Below are 21,394 nucleotides of genomic sequence, written 5' to 3'. Positions count from 1 at the left end.
GCAGCTCTACTCTCCAAATTTCTTTCAATAGATTTTTTTTTTGTTGCTTCAGTTCACCTCACTACAATCTGGTGAGAAGAAAAATCCATTTTTTTAACTGGATTGTATGGGAACTGTTGAGTCATAGCCTGAACCACTGATTGCTCACCTGAGGCAAGCACTCAGCCATGGGAGCACAGGTGAAGGCGATTCAGCTGTGACCGAAGGGGTGGAGCCTGGCTGCACCTCCACTAGACCCCATTTAAGGGCTGACTGCCACAGGGGAAGGGTCTCTTGCTGGTGGAGCTTTTGTCTGTGAACCTGGAATCTTCTATATGGGTAAGCAGTCTTTTTCCTTATAGCACCTTTTCATTGTGCAGATCTTCCTGTTGTGTTGGTCTGCCCAATTGCCCCAAGGATGCATTATATCTGTTATGCTTCCCAAATGCTGCCAAATAAATTCATTATCAGTAAGCAGTTTTGGTGTTTTTGCAGTCAGGTTTGCTATCACTTAACTAGTTTGTATGGTAGAGTGTGTTTGAGTTTTGGCTTTTTTTAAGAGCTTTTGCTGAGAGACAGACTTTTTTTTCAGTTCCTGCCTTTATGAAGGTATCAGATGTGGCAGCATGAGTGAAGGGAAGGAGCCTGAGGTTGAACTACCACCATGATGGCAGAGGGTAGGGGGTGAGCTGCCTTGCAAACTGTGCTGAGTTGTGTTGTTGCCTGTGGGTCTCAGGTTGGACATGTCTGGTGTAACTGAAAGCATTGCAGAACCCAGACCTGCTAGCATCAAGCTGCAGCTCAGAGCAAGCAGGCAAGAAGGCTGCTTCTTGCTACAGTCCATGTGGGTGAGTAGGACAAGCTTTCTGCTTTTGCCTCCTGCCTTCATCCTTTCGCTCTGTATGAGCCTTTAGCAGTCCTAAAACGTTTTGAGAAATTGTTGTTTTAACTAAGGATTAATGCCATGGTTTGCTTACAGCTATGCATGTGTTATCGATGAGGCAGCAGGAATGATGGCTGCATCACACAGAAGCAGAGCTGGTCTGTGAAGTATCCTCTGAAAGAGAAGATCTTAGGAAAGATTTTAATTTAAAAAGAGGAAAAAAAAAAAAAAGGGAGGAAAGAGAAGGGCCAGTCAAGGCCATGTGGTGGCAGAGATTTCAGGTCGCCTGACTGCCACATAATAATGCCCAGTTCTGAAATACATTTGAAGTGTACATGGCTTAGCAAGTGCATTAAGACACAGCATGCAGGAAGCAGGATGTAAATGTCCTTAGTTGGAAAGGGACTCTCCTGAGAGCTTGTGCTTCTGCCTAAATGCAGCCTGATGTAAATTGTAGGTTCGCTTTCTCCTCTTCACATGAAACAGAAGCAAGCCAAAGCAAGATATGCTCCTATAGAGAAAGATAAGTACGGTATAAATCAGCAGATGATAATTATTTTGGGTGACAGGACTGAGCATTTTAGCCAGGTATAGCTAGAGCATGGCAGATTTTGGCAGAGAGGCAATAGGTACTTATGCTGGTAGAAGAGAGAATCTCATCTAGGTGGGTGTGTGACTGTACTTTAAGCCAGTGGAGTTGGCCCCATCTACACAAAAGCTAGATTTTGCTCATGCTCTGAGGAAACCTCTCTTTCAGAAAAAAACAAGTTTTGATATGGAAACAAGGTCATAAATTGCCCTTAAAATGTGATGCTGTGGTATGGAGCCATGCGAGCCATGCCCATGCAGTGCTATGAGACCTGATATCACACCATCTGGCAAGATTTTCTGAAGTTACTGTAGAAAAAGAGATTTGGGTACCACATGGATGGTGGAGCCTCTGTAGCTACAGGGTTAATCCATAGCTCTCACTTCCTGACTGTGTTTCATTGCTAAGGGTCAGACTTCTCAAAGACACCATTTGAACAGCGCTGAGGAGTTTAAGTCTAGGAAAGCATGTCACATCTGTGCCTGTTGTGAATTTTTGTTTGTCCACAATGACTTTGCCAAGCTGAGAATTGATCTGTGTGCAGCACCCTGCTGTTTCCTGAGCATTTTCTGCTACACAAGCCTTTCAGCTAAGGGATGCAGAAAGGAACAGAGACTTAACTTTAGGCAGATGTTTTGGTATCCCTACACTACTGCCCCAATCTTACAGGAGTTCTTCAAAACTAGAATGAGCTTGACAGGCATCTTTTCCTATTGGCATGTTTTTTGCTCATGAACTAAAACTCATCAGATATATCCTACAGATAAAGTCCAGGCACAAAATCTCTATTCCACTGACATCCTTTCCCCAGTTATTTTAAGGAGACTTGGGCTTGATTCTCTCTGATTAAGTTCTGGCTTCATTATTGTACTGGTTTTGGCTGGAGTTATTTATACTAACCTGTGTAATGCTATGCTTTGGATCTGTGACCAAAGCAGTGCAGGTAATTCACTGATGACTTCCCTGTTGCTGAGCAGTGCTAGACAGTGTCCAGGTTTCTCTGTATCTCACAATACCCCACCAGCGAGAAGCTGCCAGGGACACAGCAGAACAGATGACTCCAAACAGATATCCCATACCACATAATGTTGAGCTCAGCAATAAAACCTGGGGTAAAGAGGAGGAGGGGGTTGTTCAGGATTATGGCATTTGTCTTCCCAAGGAAGAATTCTATGTGATGAGCCATTTTTCAGGAAACCTGCCTGCTGGTGGGAAGTATTGAGAGGGTCCTTTATTTTAATTTACTTGCATGCAATTTTTGTTATATCTATTAAACTTTAATTCTTCCCATTCTCTTTTTCCTTCCCACCATTTTTGGGAGCTAAGAGTGAGTGAGTGGCTGAGTGAAGCTTAGCTGACAGCTGTGTTCACCCACAACAGTTGGTATCAGCTGTGGGCTAATTACACCCATTAGCTGTGGGGATGGGATGGCTGTAACCAATCCTTCCAAGAACTCATGGTTACTTTTCAGGAGGAAAGAATGAGAATGAGCTGAGTGGAGTGCTGGAGCTAGGTGCTGGTTAGTGCTGATTCCAGTTGTTATTGTCTCCCATGTTTCTGGTACGTAAGGATTTGTGATTGTTTTGGATCAGTTTTTGTGTTGATTCAACAAAGACGAGCTTTTCTACTGTAGTAAAAGGGGTACTGTATCAATCTGGATAGCTGTATGACATGGGTAACGTGCATGCTGGGGAAAAACTGAGAGCAACGATAGTATGAAGTTCCTGTATACCCAAAGCTGTTTCCTGCATTTGCACAAAGTTGGGCCCCTAGTCTTGTCTCCTGGTTCCCCAGTCATAGAATTATCACAGAATCATAGAATGGCTTGGGTTGGAAGGGTTCTCAAGGATCATAAAGATCCAACCCTGCTGCCACATGCAGGGTCATCAACCTTCCCATTTAATACCAGAACAGGCTGCCCAGGGTCCCATCCAACCTGGCCTTGAGCACCTCCACAAGGGCATCCACAACCTTTCTGGGCAGCTGTTCCAGCACCTCACCACTCATAGTAAAAAACTTCTCCCTGCTGTCCAACCTGAATCTTCCCTCCTTTAGTCATCTTAATACAGCTCGTAAAGACCTGGGTATGGATTATTGCTAAAATGTAGCCTGATCTTCAGGTCATGACTGTCCTCAGTCCTTGAACTATTGTACACTCAACTTCGTGCTTCACACAGCCCTGCTCCTGCCTGCTCCCATTTGTTTTGCCTCAGCTTGGCTGCCAGGCAGAGCCATCAGTTTCAGCAGTCTGCTGGTGTCTGTGTGTGTGGCAAATGCACTGCAGTTGTGGTGGGCTTCTAGGCTCGCCCACCCTGAAAGGTCTGTATTTCTGTATGATGAGTGCTAAAGAGGAGACCCTATCAGTGCAGCGGTGTATGAGGGCTGATAGTCAAGTGTCCTATTTTTGTAAAGTTGGCCTGTGATGTCAGAGGTGGATGTTGGTATGGAAGTAGGGGTTGAACCTTCCCCGACAATATTTTGTTACATGTTGCTGTGTGACAGACGGCAGCAGAGGGGTAGTCTGACAAAATGGCATTTGACACAGACGTGCATCTGAAGCAAATGTGTGATTTTGAATTCCTTCGTGTGGAAAAAATGGCACCCACTGATATCCATTGATGCTAGCTGAATGTTTCTGGAGACCAAACAGAAGATGTGTGCACAATGAAGCAGTAGGCATAGCATTTCAGCAATGACATCATCATAGCAGCTGTGAAACACTGGGACAACTGGGCTCCTACAGGTTTTTGAGCTCAGCATGCAGGCTCTTGTTCACTGCAAGCAAAAATGCACAGCTAATGGTGGTGACTGCATTGGGGAAAAAAATAGTGTTTTGTATCTGAGCATTTTCTCTATCAAATGGTGTTATTTTAGTATCTGTTTCTATGGGAATAAATAGGAGGCCTAACTTTTGGAGCAGTGTACATTAACACAAGTGTGTGTTGTCATTCTTCACAGTGCCCTAGCAATGGTGACTTATAAAGAACTAGCGTGTTCTCCTTTGATTGCTATTCTCATTAACAGTGGTCTGAAGGTTATTTTTTTCCTCTTGCTGACTCCCTACCAGAGCTATGTGGAAGTTGTTTATTTTCGTACTTTCAGGACTTCACTAATGTCCCCTTCTGTGCCTGTAGGAAACCTAGTGATAAATGTCAGACCGTATTTCTGACTAAGCCCTTTTAAAATTTACTATTTCCAAGTTTGTGAGTCTGAAAAAAGATTCTCCTAATATTATGGAATAGATAAAATAGTCATATAAATGGTTAATAACTCCACACATCTAGACTGATTAAGGTGGCAGCTGGTGTAGCAGAACAGCAGACCCTATGCTTTAGTGGTATTCAGGTGTGTTTAATAACTCATACTGGTTTCTGAGGTGTTTCTGCCCTGTGCAGAGAGCTGGCAGTTGGCAGTTAGGATGGGTTCCAAGGCTTTCCTCATGGTCACCAATAGCAATCTGAGGAGTTACCCAGTACAAATCTGTGTAAAACTAAGATGCAGAAACTTGGTCGTTTTGCCGGCTTATTTTAATGCACTCTGTTTTTTGTCAGGTTATCTACTTTAACTTCTGCCATGTGAGGGCACACATGTACAGCCAACTGGAGATTCCACAGCAGAATGTTTTCTCATTCAAAAGTACCAATTTGTCAGGGGTTGAGAGAAGTTTTAGACTGAAAAGAAACAAAGCTTCAGGTATCCCCTAGCAAAAACAAAGAGAACAACAACAAAAAGAACTAAAACCAACAGAAAAGCTCCCAAAACCTGGGCAGCTTTCTGGAAACAGGAAACTAGAGAACACACTGCTGTTTTTAACTTCAGTTACATTTGTCATAGGGTTTTAAAATTCCAACTTATAAAAAAAAGTCCAGACCAAACTACTATGAGGGAGTTGTTTTGGGATGCTTATTTTATTGACTTCTGTTTGATTTTCTTTTTTCTGTGATTTAAATCAGAGGGGCTCTGGGGAGTGTAGACAATATGAAGATCCTGGAGGTTTCTTGTATCAAGTAGGGTTATGTCTCTGCCTTACTGAAAGAGGAATAGCCATCCAAAAGAGGAATGAAGGACAAAGGGCCTTTAGTTGGCCCTTCTCTAGAGGAATACTTCCTTGGAGCAAGGGAAGCAGTGAGGGTGAAGCAGGGACAGGCATTGCTCCTGCAGATAACAAGAAAAAGTGGGGAAGGAGTAAGTAGCTCTTAAGGACCACTGCCTCCCTTAGCAAGGAAATCTGCATATGGGTATTGCAGTTGAAGGACCATCCCTTCTGGCTCTGGTAGTTTTTTGAAACAAGATTCACTTATGACATTTTTCTTAGGAATTGCTACCTGGGACTTTCTTTTTGTATGTAACCTTTTGTACCAGCTGAAGAGTGAGTTCCTTGTCATACATTTGTCCTATGGCAAATATTTTCTTTAAATCTTCCAGCTATGACCTTAGGTATTCTCTGTAGTCATCATGAAGTAAAAATGATCTATTTCTTATCCAGCTGTCTGCATTATAGGAAATGAGTGTGCCTGTAATTGGGCATGAAGTATTTTAAATTGGGCCATCAAATAGAGTGCATCTGTTGTTCTTATTGTTATTCATTACTCATCAGAGCCACTGATGTTGTATTTTCATTAATTTTTCTATTAACTTTCTCCATCAATGTGATTAAAGATTCATTAATCTGAAGCAAAGAGTAAAACAACCTGCTGCCACCCTGCATGCTGGAGACCACATCAAAAACATCCTGCATATAACATTAGGCAAGAACTAATTCAGCCTTATAAAAAATGAGATATCTCTGAAAACAGATCTGTTAGCAAAGGATTAGCTGTTCAAATGGTCAAGTCAAACAAGTCATAATCAGGGTTATCTTCACACCTTCTCCTCATCTCACTTCTGCCATCTATGATTTCATAGTTCTTTAGATGGCAGTTCAACTTAGTATCAATTATCTACTTATTTAATTTAGCTGTGTAATTGGCAGATATTTCCAACTTGGATAATTTTTATGTGCTGTGTATTTAATGTAATTGAAGGTTGTTTTGTTTTTACTCCCTCTTGTTAGTGAGTATTCCTGACTCATCTATTCCTGACTGCTATAATGTTGCTTTTAAATTTTGAGAAATACTGTTTTTAGCAACTTGTAAGAAATGGGAAAATGATGGAGGCTGAAGTCAGAATGCTTTCAGACATTGTATTTGTGTGTATTTAGTGACTGTAGATTTTAGGAACCCATTAGTAATTCTAGTTTCACTTCATTACTGTGCGAATAGCAGTCATGCCTTTTTCCTCAATATAAGACAATCTTAGAAAACTGCTACTATTCTCCTGTTTAAGCCACTCTAACTAAAGGTAATACAGCATTATCAGGCAATATTCTTCAAAAGTAAATTCTGGTCTTGCTGTTCAATTTTGAGTTCAGCTCATGTTTAAGCTTGTCTTTCTCAAAATCCTTCCCAGTCTTCACTGCCAAGCTAAGTTCACGTCAGTACTTTGAGGGAAGCTGATTAAGGGTTGGATGTGCTTTGTCTGAGGAACTTCTGGTGCTCACTGAGTTCAATACAGGAATTTGGGCAGGGATGCTAAACTTGGTTCAGAAGGCTGCTACCATGAATGGTAATGTTAATGCTAACAGCATTTTCCTGTTGGAACAGACAGCACAGAGCTCGAACTGGTAATACATGGTCAGAAATTGATCAGTGGATGAGCCATGGGGTGCCTGGGATTCCACTGAATCACCTGAGAACAGTGATTTCAGTTTCTGTATGACTGTCCTTCCTGAAAACGGGGACTTCTAGGTCCTGTGGTTGGTACCAGCCCTTTAGAAACGCTTGAGCAGATCATCTGTTAAGACTAAATGTAACTTGTTGTGAGGCAGAATCAGCAGAAATGTTAGACCAATAGGCAGAAATAACTCAGACAGACGCAAAATGTGTGTAGGTGCATATTCTGCAAATTACCTCTAGTTTCACCCTTCTAAAAGCCCATGGTCTGTGATCCAGGTCTCCAGCGAAACTTCAGTTACGGTTTTTTTATACTGTTTTTGTCAACTGGTTTGGGGAGAATTCTCTGCCTTTTTCTCTTTGGAGAGGCCTTCCGAGTCTGTAATTCATAAAGACTGTATTTAATTTAGTCATTGGGAGAGGTAAGTGAGGGAGCTTGTTTTGTCTCCCAGTCTTTGTTCCCAAGTATGTTGATTGTCCCTATTCAATTTTGAGAAGAGAAGAATGCTATTGTCCTCCAGGCATGGCTGGATAGAGCAGTCATCTAGTTGGGCAATTAAAAAAATACATTCTCTGAGTGTTAATGCAGCCTTATGATTGGCTGGGCAGTAATATGGCAGTAACAGCCTGTTTTGTACAGATGAATAAGTGAGACTTACGTGTGCCCTTTGTTCCTCTTTCTTGATAGAGGATATGTATGACAGTGGTCCAACAACTTTGAGGTGACAGGTCCTGCATGAGAAAATTCTTTAGCTGGCCTGATATTTAGACATGAAAGGTTATGACATTTTGGAGACAGATCTGTCTGGAAATCAAATAAACCAGGTCATACAAAATGACTTCAACACCAGCAGAAAACTTGTGCTACGTGAATCTCAGATACTAGAAAGGCTGTTATAGCCAGCAGTTGTAGGCCAACGTTGACTGAGATTATATGCTTATCAGTTTGGGTATTTTTAAAATGTTGATCTTGTAAGATCCTCTGCATAAATACTTTAAGTGAGGTCCAGGTTTGGATTTCTGTATGTATAATCTTCATTTAAACTTTTTGAGAAAAGCATGAGCCAGGTTTACTGGCAATGCTCAGTTTCACTTTGTACAGACTACTTTGTACCAGAGGTAGTGAAGCACAGCATGCCTGGAGGAAGTGCAAATAGATTTATCTAATATGGTGCTATACTGCTTACAGTGATGGAGAATAATTGTCTAGAAACTCTTAATTTCACTATAACTGAGTGCCAGAAGAAAAGATACGCTGACTAGCTCTGAAGTGGAAATGCCAGAGAAGTTGGTTTTATATGTACACATGTACAGTTTTAGTTCATCTGAAGTCTATGGGTATACTTGGTGCACAAGCAGAGCACTTCATAGCACGGTGCTGTTAAACTGGAAAGAATGGTTTAAGGCATAGCATCAAGGAGATGAAATGCAAACAAAACTGTTTGCAGCTCTGAGGAAACAACTAACACTTGGATGATGAAAAGTGAAAGCACGGATTTTAAAAGGAAATATTGCAGTCAATAGAGATATTGGTTCCCCTGGAGACAAATCAGAAGGAGTTATCCATGTATTGCCCTTCAGAGATGATGCCTTAGTCTATCTTGAGGAAAATGCACTATCTGAAAATAAGATGTCCAACTGTGACTCTTCTAACAAGACTGTTCTCTAGAAATGTGCTGTCTAAATTCTGTCTGGACCATTTAAGTCTTGCTGCTTGTTTTTCTTTAATTTATTCTAACTACATAAACACTATGTGGTACAGACAGCTGCAAAGGGATTTAACATGCAGCCGTGCAGGGAAGGAGTCCATCTTGAGGAGCAGAGGCAGGAAGGGCAGCTCAGTCCATTGCCAGAGATAGATTAATAAGGGATGAGGTACGGGGTGAAGCCTGAAAGCTAATGCTGACTAGAAATGGTTTCCCCATCAGATTTAAGAGCTTTGAAGTTAGCATCCAATTGTTAGCATGCATAACTTTGTTGGGATTGATTGCTTTTCTACGTGGAGCTGCAAATGAAAAAATGCTGGGACCTGACATTGCTGTGTTTTAACAGACAGTGAAAGAAGACCTTGAAAATGCTGCATCTTTAATGTTCATAAACTCACTTCTACTCCCCCGTGCTTATCCATCCCCCCTCAGGGTTTTAGCAATCAGATGCCTAAACAAACTTGTTATTTGTAAGTGCAGCGTAAATTACCTATTTCACACAAGTAACACAGAAGGGCTCATGAATTCACAGAGATTATTTTTGTAATTTCCTCAATTGAAAGCAAATTGATGAAATGGTTTGGCCCAACTCATTAATTAAGTGAACTGACCCCTGAAGGTTAATGTAGAGCTTCTGAAAGTGTCAGAGCAAAGAAAAAGGAAAGACAGTATCAGAGCAGCTATGACATGTGCAACAAATTACTGCCTTGGTGCACAGACAGCTGTGGGATGGGATTCAGACTTCTGTTTTTCCAGCACTTCCTGAATTCCAGAATAGTTTGTGCTCATACCCCTGGTGATAGTAAGCAGCTCTTTTCACCTATTCTCAAAAGAGCCACAGGCCTGAAAACTGAAGTGATGTTCATAACAGGGCAATGCATCGTTCAGTGGAAAAAAAGAAAAACAAACCACATGTAAAATAGTAGCTGTTAAATACATGTGGTTAACAAGTCAACTGGAGCCTACAATGGGTCTTTCTCCTCTCACATGTACCATTTCTTACAGTGGTGCAATTCTGCTGTTTGCATATACTTGAACCATTCTTCTGAGTAAGTTGAAGAGCAAGCTGGTGCCACTAGTATCATTTGCCACACGGATATTTTACGATGTGCCTAACAAAATATTTTTTTCTGCATAGGAGTTATTTCATGCAACTTGAAGTTGTCTGACTTATCTGGCCCAAGGAAGCGATCACCTGCCATTCATATGGGAAGCTCTTTAGCAGAGAAGACACCATCCACTTGTTTCTGTGGTCCCTAAAAATAGTTCTCAATCATCCATATAACAGGAAGAAAGAGTCAAGAGAGTTATCTGCTGAGATACAGCACCTGCTTAAATAGTTGCTGGCTCAATCTAGTTTGCAGAGAGAAGGGGGTAGTGTGGGAACAGCGACGAGCAGCCAGGAGAAGGGAGGTGGCAATGTCTCCAGCTGCTTGAAGAATTTCTGCCATCAAGCGTGTAGCTGAGGTCTGCAGATAGGCTTTGTAAAGTGCACTTCATGTTGATTTCTGTTTCACTTAGGCTGATGTTCAGTGTCGACAACAAGCTGTTCTGTAGTAGCTCTTGTTATTTTCCCAGACAGCACCCTTAGGACTGTGTAAATGGCAGCAACAGGAAAAAAATATTGAGAACATCATTATTCTCTAAGTGAGTTTCTGTTGTTGTTACAGAACATGGAGAGACTGGAGCACTGGGACTCATAAAAGTGTCTTTGATTATTAGTTTTTACAATTTAATCTCTTCTGTTATGTTGGAAATGAGCTGGGATCCTGACTGAAACATGCACTGAAGTTGATGGTATTTCCTTGTTTATGGAACACATGCTACCATATGATGAACTGGTATAATGCATTTATTTTGAGTGCTCAAAAAGATAGAAATCCTCACTTATTCTGCTCTTAAATAAAATCAGAGTTAGTTTAGAACCAAATTTAATTCCTAATGTTCATGGTTAGAGAAAACTTTGAGGGAAAGATGTTTCTTTATTTTTAACTTCAAAGCATTGAGAAAATGATCTTTTCAAAATTTAGAACTATACTAGCATCCTCTTCCATGCAAATCCAGATGTAGAAAGTACCTTTTTAATGAGTCAGCCTGCCTGTATTTCCAGATGTCACAGCTACAGTCTAAGATAGCTTGAGATGATGTGCTTATGGGCCAGTATTACTGATAGCGTGAATGTAATTGAGTACAAAATTTTATTTCCTGCTTGCAAAGGATTTAGGTAACATAATGCTGAGCAGGACACCAAACTTGTTCTTGCAAGAAAATGAAGTGAATTCTGAGGGGCAAGGGAACCACCTTCTGTTGGGTGGGACTGGACCTGCTCATGGGCACCCCGTACTGTCCATAACACCTCTAAACACCAGATGACATCCAGGCTCTAAGTAAAGACTCAGAGTACAACATGAGCCGTAACTGGGCTGCAACTTTCTGTACCTTCACTTCTTATCAGCAGCACCTTACTGTTCTTCAGCCTAGCGGGAGAGTACATAGTTGAGTTCCATCAACTTTTGTGTTCAGTCTCCAAGGCTTAGTGCTAAGGTTAGCCCATTGTATGTCAATGAGAGACAGGTTTTTTCACCTCCTAAGAATTAGCCAGGTCTTTTTTAATGCAATGTACTGAAAATGCATCATGAGTTTCTCCTTGCTTGTTTTAGAACATCTTGTATCTGAGTCAATCTGTAGAACCGTGTACTCAAGGTACAGTTAAGTAGTTACACAGTCTAAGGCTGGTCAGGTTGGACTGATGCTCTTAGGGCCTACCACCGCAAGGAGCTGTGAACACCACCAAAAGGCTGACCTACAGACATGGGGGGTCAGAAGCTTTGCATGGTAAGATGTCAGGAGACGCAATGCTCTGTGCCAGAGCAAAGTTTTCTTCCTATTTCCGGTGTAATGTTTTTATACACTGTTTTTAAAACCACTGAATAAAAGCCTAGGTGTCTAAGTTTTGTCATCACTAAGTTCAAATTTTTGTGAGATGACTTTGGAATCAAGATAGAGAAGTGCTTAATAACCTTTTCCTTCTTGTTAAAATGCAATCCTTTCTTTTGAAGACAAAGGATTCAGCATCTCACCTTCTACTCAAAATAGCAATACTGATCACCATTCTGAGACCTCTGGCTATTAAACTAGGCACCCACTTCTGGTTTGGATGATGGAATACTGTGTTTCTGTGTACAGTAATCAATGCTGAAGTAGTGTTATTTGCAGTGTCACTTCCGAGAATCCCATGACTGCTACAACAACTCCAAATACTATGCTAGTCTCTAAGGTAATCATCTTCTCCTTTGTATCATGTGCTGGGTTACTTTTTAATTAGAGAAAAATGCTATTTCTTATAAGCAAGAGGTTTCTGTCGCTAACACTGTGTATGTGTCATTGGGCGTTTGGTCCCAGGTTAATTTATAAGCTGAAGCAGGAGCTGTCTCGTGAGCAAACTTAGGTTTTCCTTCTGTCATCATGAAAGATGTAAAACACTTTCAGGAAGGTCCCACTTTGAGGTGGCCATTAATACTGGTGATTTCTGCTGCTAATCCCTTGTGCTGCCAAGAGATCAGGTTTCAATATGCTTAAATAAGAGCTCATTCACTCTTTCAGGTCCTGACATTGCACAATTGGAATGCAGGTTCTGCTTGTTCTTTTCCATCTTTGGATACCTTAAGCTGAACCTTACGATGTCTTCTGCTTTCTGTGCTGTTCTTCTGCCACCTTTGGTCTCCTACTTTTTTTTTCTTCAGGTTGCAAACTGTTACGTGCCTACCTCAGCTTGCTTCCTCCCAATTTCCAGAATGTTTAGATGTCTCCTGTTTACATCTGCCCCATTTTCTGTATGGTCCTACTCTTCCGTGGCAGAATCTACTACCCTGCTCTGTTCCAAGTTTGTATGCAGTTGTGACACCAGCAGTATGCTTTGCTCAGAACCAAAATTAAGTCAAAATATTGGGTCAGTGTGTCTGAGGAAGGTGGGTTTTGTTCCTCAGCCATCTGATCATGCTTGTACCATCCTGTCTCCCAGGAAATTCAAGTGGAAAGAAGCTAAGCTGCAGTGGGAAATCACCTTCCTTGTGTAAGATGGAAATTATTACGCTATGATTAAAAACTACTGTACTACCTGTTTGAAATGTAAACCAGTGTGCTTTGCATGCAGCTCATGTTCTTTGACATGAATCTCCATTTATCCCTTTCTTGAGATATTGTCTTCAGACATTTGGTTTCCTTTGCATCACTTGGCATTAACAACTCTGCAGCTCTGAATAATTTTATTACTTATTACTATGCATTAATGCTAATGAATTATGTAATTTCTATGCCTTTATTTGTTATTGTTCCTCATTAAAATTGAGACACGATATATTGGTATTTGAAAAATATCCTGCTACTTCTTAGAACTTGAACTGCATTTTATTTGGGTGTTTAGATCTTCAACTTTTCTTAACTTTATATGGTTCATCTGAGGGTACATTTCTATACCCTAAGAACTCTTTCATTTGGAAGATGTATAGATTATGAAACATTTCAGATGTTGTCCAGATTTCTCCAATGCATTTCCATCAACTCCAGTGATGAAGAAATGCAGTAATTTTCAGGAATAGTTCTTGGAGTCATTCAGTAGACGTATTTAGAGAAATACACTAGAGTTGCTGTACAGGTAGGCAGCTTGAAGCCAGCAAAATTATCCTATAAGATTTTATAGGATTCCTCTATATATTTAAGAACCTTAGAATTAACCAAGTTCTTTCATCTCAGTATTGTCCTCTGTTATTGTGTTCAGATGCCTTGTATTTTTGCTTGTGGCATATCATGGAATATCTAATAGCTTATTGCTTATTCAGAAATCAGGATCTTAAGTCAAACATCAGTTATCTGGCACTTCTTGGCATGTGTCACCCTTCTTATATCATGAACACATTAGGTTTATGGTCTGCATTTATCACAGAAGGCCTTTATTCTGCCTTTACAGTGGTATGAAGAAAGGGGATGAATCTATGTGCATATAAAATGACTTAATAACTACAGTCATACTAGTCTGAAACAATAAGGATACGTTATTTTTGGTGGGAGGTAGGAAGAAATAAATTCCTCTGCCACTGTAATAGCTTTCTTGATTTGTTTTGTTGTTTCTTAGTGTCCTTCATAACTATATCATTTGAGCAATATTGCTAGTAAGAAATCAGCATGCTCAATTACCAAAGTAGGAAATCCTGTTAGATTTGTTGTGTTGGTAGTCATAAATGGAATGAAACACTATCCATAAATGCAAGAAAACACTGCCATGAAAAGCTTGGCTACTTATGTTTCCATGCAATTTCAGTTGATAATGCCACCTCAATAGGTATTAGACTTGAGAATGAGTAATTTGGACAGGGGAGATAAAGTCAATAGAATTTAGTAGGTTATAAGGTTATGTAGGACTTGCATAATTTGTCTGGCAAGGTCTATTGTCATATAATCCAATGCAGAAGGGGTTTCTGAAGAGAATTCAAATGATCTTCTTCAACTTGTCAAGTCTTTTAAGAGGATTAATTGCTTCATCAACAGTTGGGCCTCCATAAATGCATTCCTACCTAGATCCTAGCAGTGGGTTTGAGTTTAGGACAGATATCTTTTATTCTAGATGATTGCAGCATAGCTTTAAACAGTTGGCTTCTTCCCATATCCAAAGCAATAAGATAGCATTAGGTACTGGGACAGGGCCTAGAACATGAGTTTTGAACTGCCTCTTGGCTGCCTTTCTCCTCCCAGCTAGGGTCTGCAAGGGCCTCTTTCTCAGAACTTGGCATTTGCAGGATCAGACTTCCCTTCAAACTTGCAACTTACCACTCTGTACATCCTGATACCTGACCCTTTCTAATTCACTTGAACTTGCTGTGTGCCTCCTTGATGTTTCTACCAGGCTACTTATCTCTGAGGGCATGTCAGTCAGTTTCAACTAACTTCCTGTAGTTCTTGAGAGCTACAAGTTCTTCTGTTTAAAGCTAACGTTGTACTCCTGAGAACAGAGGTGGAAACAAAGTTATGGAAGAAATTTTTAAAAATACTTATTAATATTCTGCAGTGTCTCAATATTCTGTGACAACAGCTGATAGATCTTTTTCCTGCTGATGCCAGCATCCTATCTTTTTTTTTTTTTTTTAATTTGGGGAGTCTGAGGAAGTAATTAACCATGTAAGATGGTCTTCTATTAGTTCTCTTAGCTGCCATCTAGGTGAAGCTCCCAGAAGTCAACCCTAAACCAACTGAACATCTAGTATTTCTGCCTAATGAGGAGGAACCTGAACTCTCACTTCTCCTTTTTCAAGACAACTCACTTTGTTTCCTTTACAAATCGTTTACTTATCTTTTTCCTTGTGCTTTCATCCTACAGAAGTATAGTTGAATTGACTTTATACTATGGATTGATTATGATGGCTTGCCTCTCCTCTTTCCCTCATTGTCTCAGCAGTAGGATTTTCTTGTTTGTCTTGATTAATCAGTCTATTTCTCCATATGTTCATACAACGTTTTAATTTTTTACATGTTTAAATGATTGGTGAAGCTTTTCAACAGGTTTGTTACGAGTTCAGGAAATGAGCTGATGCATCTTGAATGCACATTGTAGGGAGAAAGGCAGTTCATAGTGCGTAACTTTTTTGTCTATGAACACACTGCTTCACTTGTGATTTATCTTCCCAACACTCAAATATCCCTCTCTTCAGTGATAATTGCTCTCCTTTCTAAAAAAAACTCTTGAGAGACCAAGGGAGGTGCAAAGTTAAATGAACAGCTTAAAGAAGTTTTTTGTTCTGGTGCAACAGAAACGTGGCGCTTTAAGCTGAAGCTGTTCGTTAATGCAAGCTATTAAAACATTTGTCAGCACTTGACAAGGTGTACTGCTTTAACAATTTAATCATATCTACTTACCCACCTAGCTGCACTTCTCCTGGCTTCCAAGAGGAAGTTACACTGGCTTCACACAGCAGCGTGATTCTTTAAAAGCTTATGTTGCATTTCTGTGTATCCTGCTATGAAATGGAAGAGGTGGGAGAGATATGCACATAGTTGCGTATCCCCTTGGCCAGTTCTGGGTTTACCTATAATATAGGCTGAGCACAATATGTTATATTATAATGTAATATATTTAATATAAAATATATATAATATATTTATACTATAATATATATAATATAATGTGCTCAGCCTATATTATAGCAATCTCTTAATCATTCTACTGAAATTTCATCAAGTTAAAAATGAATTCACAGCTGTGAAGCTCATGATTTTTGAAATTCTCTGAAAGCATGAAGAAAACTGTATACCAAACTATAAATTCTTTCAAATTCAGTGAACTTCTAATTGTGTATTGGCAAGTTATTATGTAATTTAGTCCTAAATGAAAGATTAAGGAGACCTGCAGCAAATTAGAGCTAGAACTAAGTAAATACTGCAGCAATTAAATAATTGCACTTGGTTGTTCTTTTATTTTGTTCTTGTTTTCTTCTAGCTATATCCTGTTTGGCTTTTTTTGGTTGGTTGCAGGCTTTTTCTGTGTGTGTGTGTGTGTGTGGTGAGGGGGAGTCAATTTCTTTTTTTTCAGGCAGTGTGAATAGAGCATTTCCCTTCTCTTTCAGGGATATCACTTAATTGTTCAGTGTTGTGCACTCCCTTTTTTTTTGTCCTTCTTACTAAGCATGTTAGCAATGAAGGCAATATTTGAATTCAAATAGGAAAAATACCTTAGTCTCCTTTTAATGTCCAGAGTTTCAGTATAATGCCTGTGGAGGTATTACTCTTACAAGTACCTGTTTGTCAAATACAAGTGTTTTTTGGCAGGAGAGGTATCTTAGCACTTTTGTGCATTGGCTTCTCAGGTTCAGTTTCAGCAGGAAAAAGGAACAGATGAGATCTTACATCTGCAAATGAAAGGAATGAGAAATTAAGGGAAGTGGATTAATTATATATGCAGGGTGAATGCTATCCAGAGAATTTCTGGACTGTATATCAGAATTAGGTTTTTGTCAGATGTGGTTAAAAAACATAATAGAGGATGTCTGAATAAAACTAGACTTGGTTAATGTGTTTGTAAATGCTTTGTCTGGAATAATGCTTCATTGGGCTTGGCTGGTTGGATAGTTGGAGTACCTAAAAGGTTACATGTTTGTAGCATTTTATTTTTATTGATTTCACTTTTTACTCTGTCAACACTAAAAGCAGTAGGACATCCTGCTGTGATGTGTCTTCCAAGATAGCAGCTTCTGAAAGATGGGAGGGGTAGGAGGGGTTGCAGAAATAGAGTTATGGTTTAATGTTGGCTTTTGTGTAGTTGAAGCTCTTGCATGGCTGTTCCCTGCCCTCTCAGCCGTGCTGATACTGCTGATTGAGGGGTCATGCTATAAATACTGTTATGAAACTGGACTATTTCTGGAGAGAGGATGGAAGACAGCAAATCTACGCTTTCTGTGCCTCACCCTGGCTGTCTGGCTTTTAGATCAGTGAAACAGACGCAATAGCAGAGCAAAATACTGCGAGGAGACAGAAAAAGTCACAATTTTCATTTGATATGATAATCTATGGAGCCTTGTTGTTTTACGTTTTTCATTTCCAGCTCTTTTATGCAGGTCATTCATTCTACACATCAGATCTACCAACTCTTCCTGGAAATTTTTCTAAGTCTAATGTTTGTGAGAATGTACTGATTGAGGAAAAAGTGTTCTCTAGAACTTCTCTTCATATATTTCATCTCTGCTTCTCTCTGGTGAATTCTGGCATCAGGAATGTCTGGGTAAAGTACTGTAGCTGTCTAGATAAATGGAACATTGTATTGAAGCAGCAATATTATTCTGGCCTCCTTGACTTGAGTTTTCTTTAATCAGGAAATTGAATTGGTACACAACGGCCTCCTGCTCCGAAATGAAAATCTCATCACAAATGCAGTAGCAGAAACACCTAGCAATGTGGATATACTCACATAATTCATTAAATAACCTTGAATACTGATATCTTCAAATTGTAAGTATGTACTTCATCAGACAAGAAAGGTTATTGAAGCAAATGTTCTGTGAATTTGTCATTTAAGTAATAAATGTGTGTCAGCTGTAGCTTCAGCACTAACATTGTTTCTCTTGTAAGAGAGGTCTTGCATGTCTTGTATGCTTTGATGGCTGCTAGATCCTGGATGTTTCCTTATGCTGCAGAGCTAACAATTTTACAGAGCACTCCTGGATCTAGGAAGGTGCCAGAACCTCAAGATGTGCCTGGTTCCTCTGTCCAAAGATTAAAAAAGGGAGGCATTTCCAGACTTTGGAATCTCATTATGTGGAAGTTACAAAAAAGGGTAGATGGTAACTCTGCAAGGTTGTATGATGAAACAGTATGAGTTGACTTTGATAATTTGGACTTTATGTCTTTCTGTTCTCTGAGGCCACTTATGATCAACTTGCAGCCATAGAAAGTCTACTAACTATCCCAACAGCTCTGCAGACTGAATGAGCATCCCAAATATGGTTGATTTTAATGGACTTGTACTTTGCTTTTGGCAAATAAAGCTAGAAAAAATCTTGCCCTTTTGTAATTGAGAAGGGTAATGCTTTGTCTTTTTTTGAAGGGTGACCTCAATCTCAGGATGAAACATGTTATCTTCTTTCCAGCTGTACCTGTTTTTTCTTTGTTTAAGATTTCCTTTTTCCCTTTTTTTTTTTTTTTTTATTTTTCCTTGCAGGCATCTTCTTACTTCAGTGTCTTCCTGTCCTTAGAATTTCATTTCACTGTATACAGTTGTAGTATTTATAGTAACAGCAACATCCAGTGAGCTTTTTGGGTTTCAAAGGATCTTATGTATGTGGGTTTTTTGAGTACCAAGAAGGTATCGAGAATTTTGGGTACTTTAGTGTTTTCATTTATTTTTTTGTACTGGCATCACAGATTAGTGGCTATCTGTGAAAATGTACACATTTCTTTCGGGGAAAAAAATGTAATGTGTCTGCTTCTCTCTTGATTAGGAACTTATTTTCATGCATGCCCTTTGTCTCCCAGCACCCCCTGCAGTGTCTTGAGCACCTCCACCATTTATTTCCACTGTCAGCCCATAGGAGCCAGTCTTTGCTATTTCCACATTGTCATCTTTTCCCTGGCCTCCATCCCTGAGGATGGGCTGCTGCAGCCAGTGCCCTCCATGGGCCCTACAGGGGTCTGTTCCTGTCAAAGCTGGCCCAGACCTGCTGTATGTATGGGAGGTCCTGCTCACACAGGACCTTAGCAGCCTCCTGCCAGCAGTTGTGCTTCCGCACACCAAAACAGACTCAATGTCTTGTACTGATCTTGTCCCATACTGACTTTGTTGTTCTGGTACGCTGGGCTGTGTCAGCTGCATCTGGGTAACACCATGAGAACCCCAAGGAGTTCTTAGCCCATGTAGGAAGCCTGCTACTGTTCCTTTTTCTCACTTGCTTATTCATCTTCCTCATGCTCTGGCTGTCCTGAATGGCGGTGACACAACTGGCCAGGTAAATGTGGAAGACATACATGTGCTCCTACTTCTGGAGTGGTTGTGGACTGACCTGTCTCAAGAATTTCTTGGCTTTCCGCAGTTCAATGAATCATGCCTGTGATGGTAGATGTGGGTTACTTGCAAGTCAGCTATTTGCTACTGTTGAATATTTTTAATCTCAGCAACAGTTGCCCGAAGCATATAGAAGAGTTCCTCTGATATGTAACAGGCAATCAACATAAACACAGGCTATTGTACGCTCAGTATTAAAACAATTTAGTTTCTCTAAAATGGATTTCCCGATCACATGTGTAATTCCACAGTTAATACTAAACTGAAATGATTTAAGAGATAAATTAAACAAAACAGCCAAATATACTTTAAGTAAAATGGGGTTGAAAGGTTATTTGACCTGATGACATAATTTGTGTTTAACAGCAAGGTCAATGTGGGCTTTTTATCCATCCCCTTATCCTTGGCAGCTGAGAAGACCACCAGGCTGTACAGCTCCCTAATTAGTGTGATGGCGTTGCCTTGTTTTTTGTTCTGCAACATGGCTGTGATTTGGAGCTTGTCAGCTGAGACTGCTCCATGGAACTGTTGCTCTTTAGTCGGGTTGAGCAATCAACTTGACAGGTGAGCTAAATGTCATTAATTTTTTTTGTCATCTCTGTTATGATAGAGAGTTGTAGAGTAAATTTTATGCTTGGCCTGATACATTTTCATGACAGTTTTGCAAGGTTAATTTAGGCCTGTAGCTGCAATGAATGAAGCAGAGCTGGAAATCAGCTTTCTCCTTGCTGAAGCATCTCTTCTGCTGGGGTGTTGTTACCTCTGCCAGTAGATCACCCTTGCCTCTGATGTAACAGGAGTTTGACAGCTGACTCCCTGACCACAGAAAAGCTGTAGTTTGTCTAGAAAAGGCTTTTAGAACATAGTGGAAACAGTCCATTTCTTTTGCACAAAATATAAAATATATGTAATAGCACTTGCTTCTTCAATAGACTAATTCTGGTTTCCTATTCAAGACACGTAGTAAATATTCAGCCAATACTAAGGATGATATATATGTAATCTAGACATAATTGTGATGTTGTAGCACATGCCAATAGAGATCTCTTTTACTATATCTGTGAGATGAAATTTATTATTTGCGTCATTGAAGATATTTACTTTCTGCCTTAGGAGTTTAAGATACCGGAGTTGTCTTAGATAACCTAATCAGAATAAAATAGTTGGAATACCCTCATAATATTGTATTAAGAATGTATGCACAGGCAATAGGATAATGCAGGAGCAGCCATCAGTTACTTCATGTTTATGAAATAATAGGCTGTTTCCCTGATAGAGGGCTTGGTTTCTCTATTTTTGCTGTAACCATGTTGTGTTAATCCCACTGATGGGAGTGCGGGTAGGAAAGCAAAGATTCCATCAAGGATGTGGGTGGTGTATTGTGCCAGGCTGCACATATTTATACTTTCCCAGCTACGGATATGAGGGGTCAACTCAGAATGAGGGCTCTTAGGCACTGGGTTAAGCACTTTTTTTCAATTTAGCAAGCACTGCATGCCAGATTGAAAACAGCATTGTTCATGTGCTGGGTTCCAGATAAACTGGGTTCCACATAAACAGGGCCAGCAAATATCATCCAGGCCATTTTCTTATATGTAGCTGCAGGAATAAATTGCCAGAGGTAGACAGCGTGCTACAGCCCTTGTTCAGATAGCAGAATATGGATAAATTGATTATGTGGGCGCAGCAGCACTATGCTGTCTTTCATTGGCATCTTTCTAAGGTGTATATAGGGGCAGACGTGGTTGAATTTTGCTCTGTGCAGCAGTATATGCATTGAAATGGTTAGGGGCAGATGCTTACCTGGTATAAATTGATGCGGCTTCATTAACTTCAGTGAGACCATGCTGATTTAGAGCTGCAGAAGAGCTGGCTCTGTGAAGCAGTCAAATTTATAAATGACTGCATAATCTACTAGAAAGTCAAGTCAAGCCAACCTCTGTGCTATGACATTTCCTCTGAAACTCACTTTAATAAGGTAATATT

At 40.1% G+C, this 21,394-nt stretch overlaps 1 long non-coding RNA gene across 4 annotated transcripts in view; it reads left to right on the top strand.

The window, feature by feature from the left end:
* Positions 1 to 282: 282 nt before the first annotated feature.
* LOC122189676 overlaps positions 283 to 21,394 on the top strand; it is a 76,977-nt gene continuing 55,865 nt past the window's right edge. For 2 of the 4 annotated variants that reach the window (XR_006181923.1, XR_006181925.1), the window contains exon 1: positions 285 to 318. This is a non-coding gene — a long non-coding RNA (uncharacterized LOC122189676). Of the gene's footprint in view, positions 319 to 17,723; positions 17,860 to 21,394 lie in introns of all 4 variants that reach the window. The other 2 variants (XR_006181924.1, XR_006181926.1) reach the window with 2 other exon arrangements.

Source organism: Lagopus leucura, unplaced genomic scaffold (assembly GCF_019238085.1).
Source record: "Lagopus leucura isolate 7727_CA_CO unplaced genomic scaffold, USGS_WTPT01 Super-Scaffold_100157, whole genome shotgun sequence".
Lineage (NCBI taxonomy): Eukaryota > Metazoa > Chordata > Aves > Galliformes > Phasianidae > Lagopus > Lagopus leucura.
This window is presented reverse-complemented; position numbering and strand designations above follow the sequence as displayed.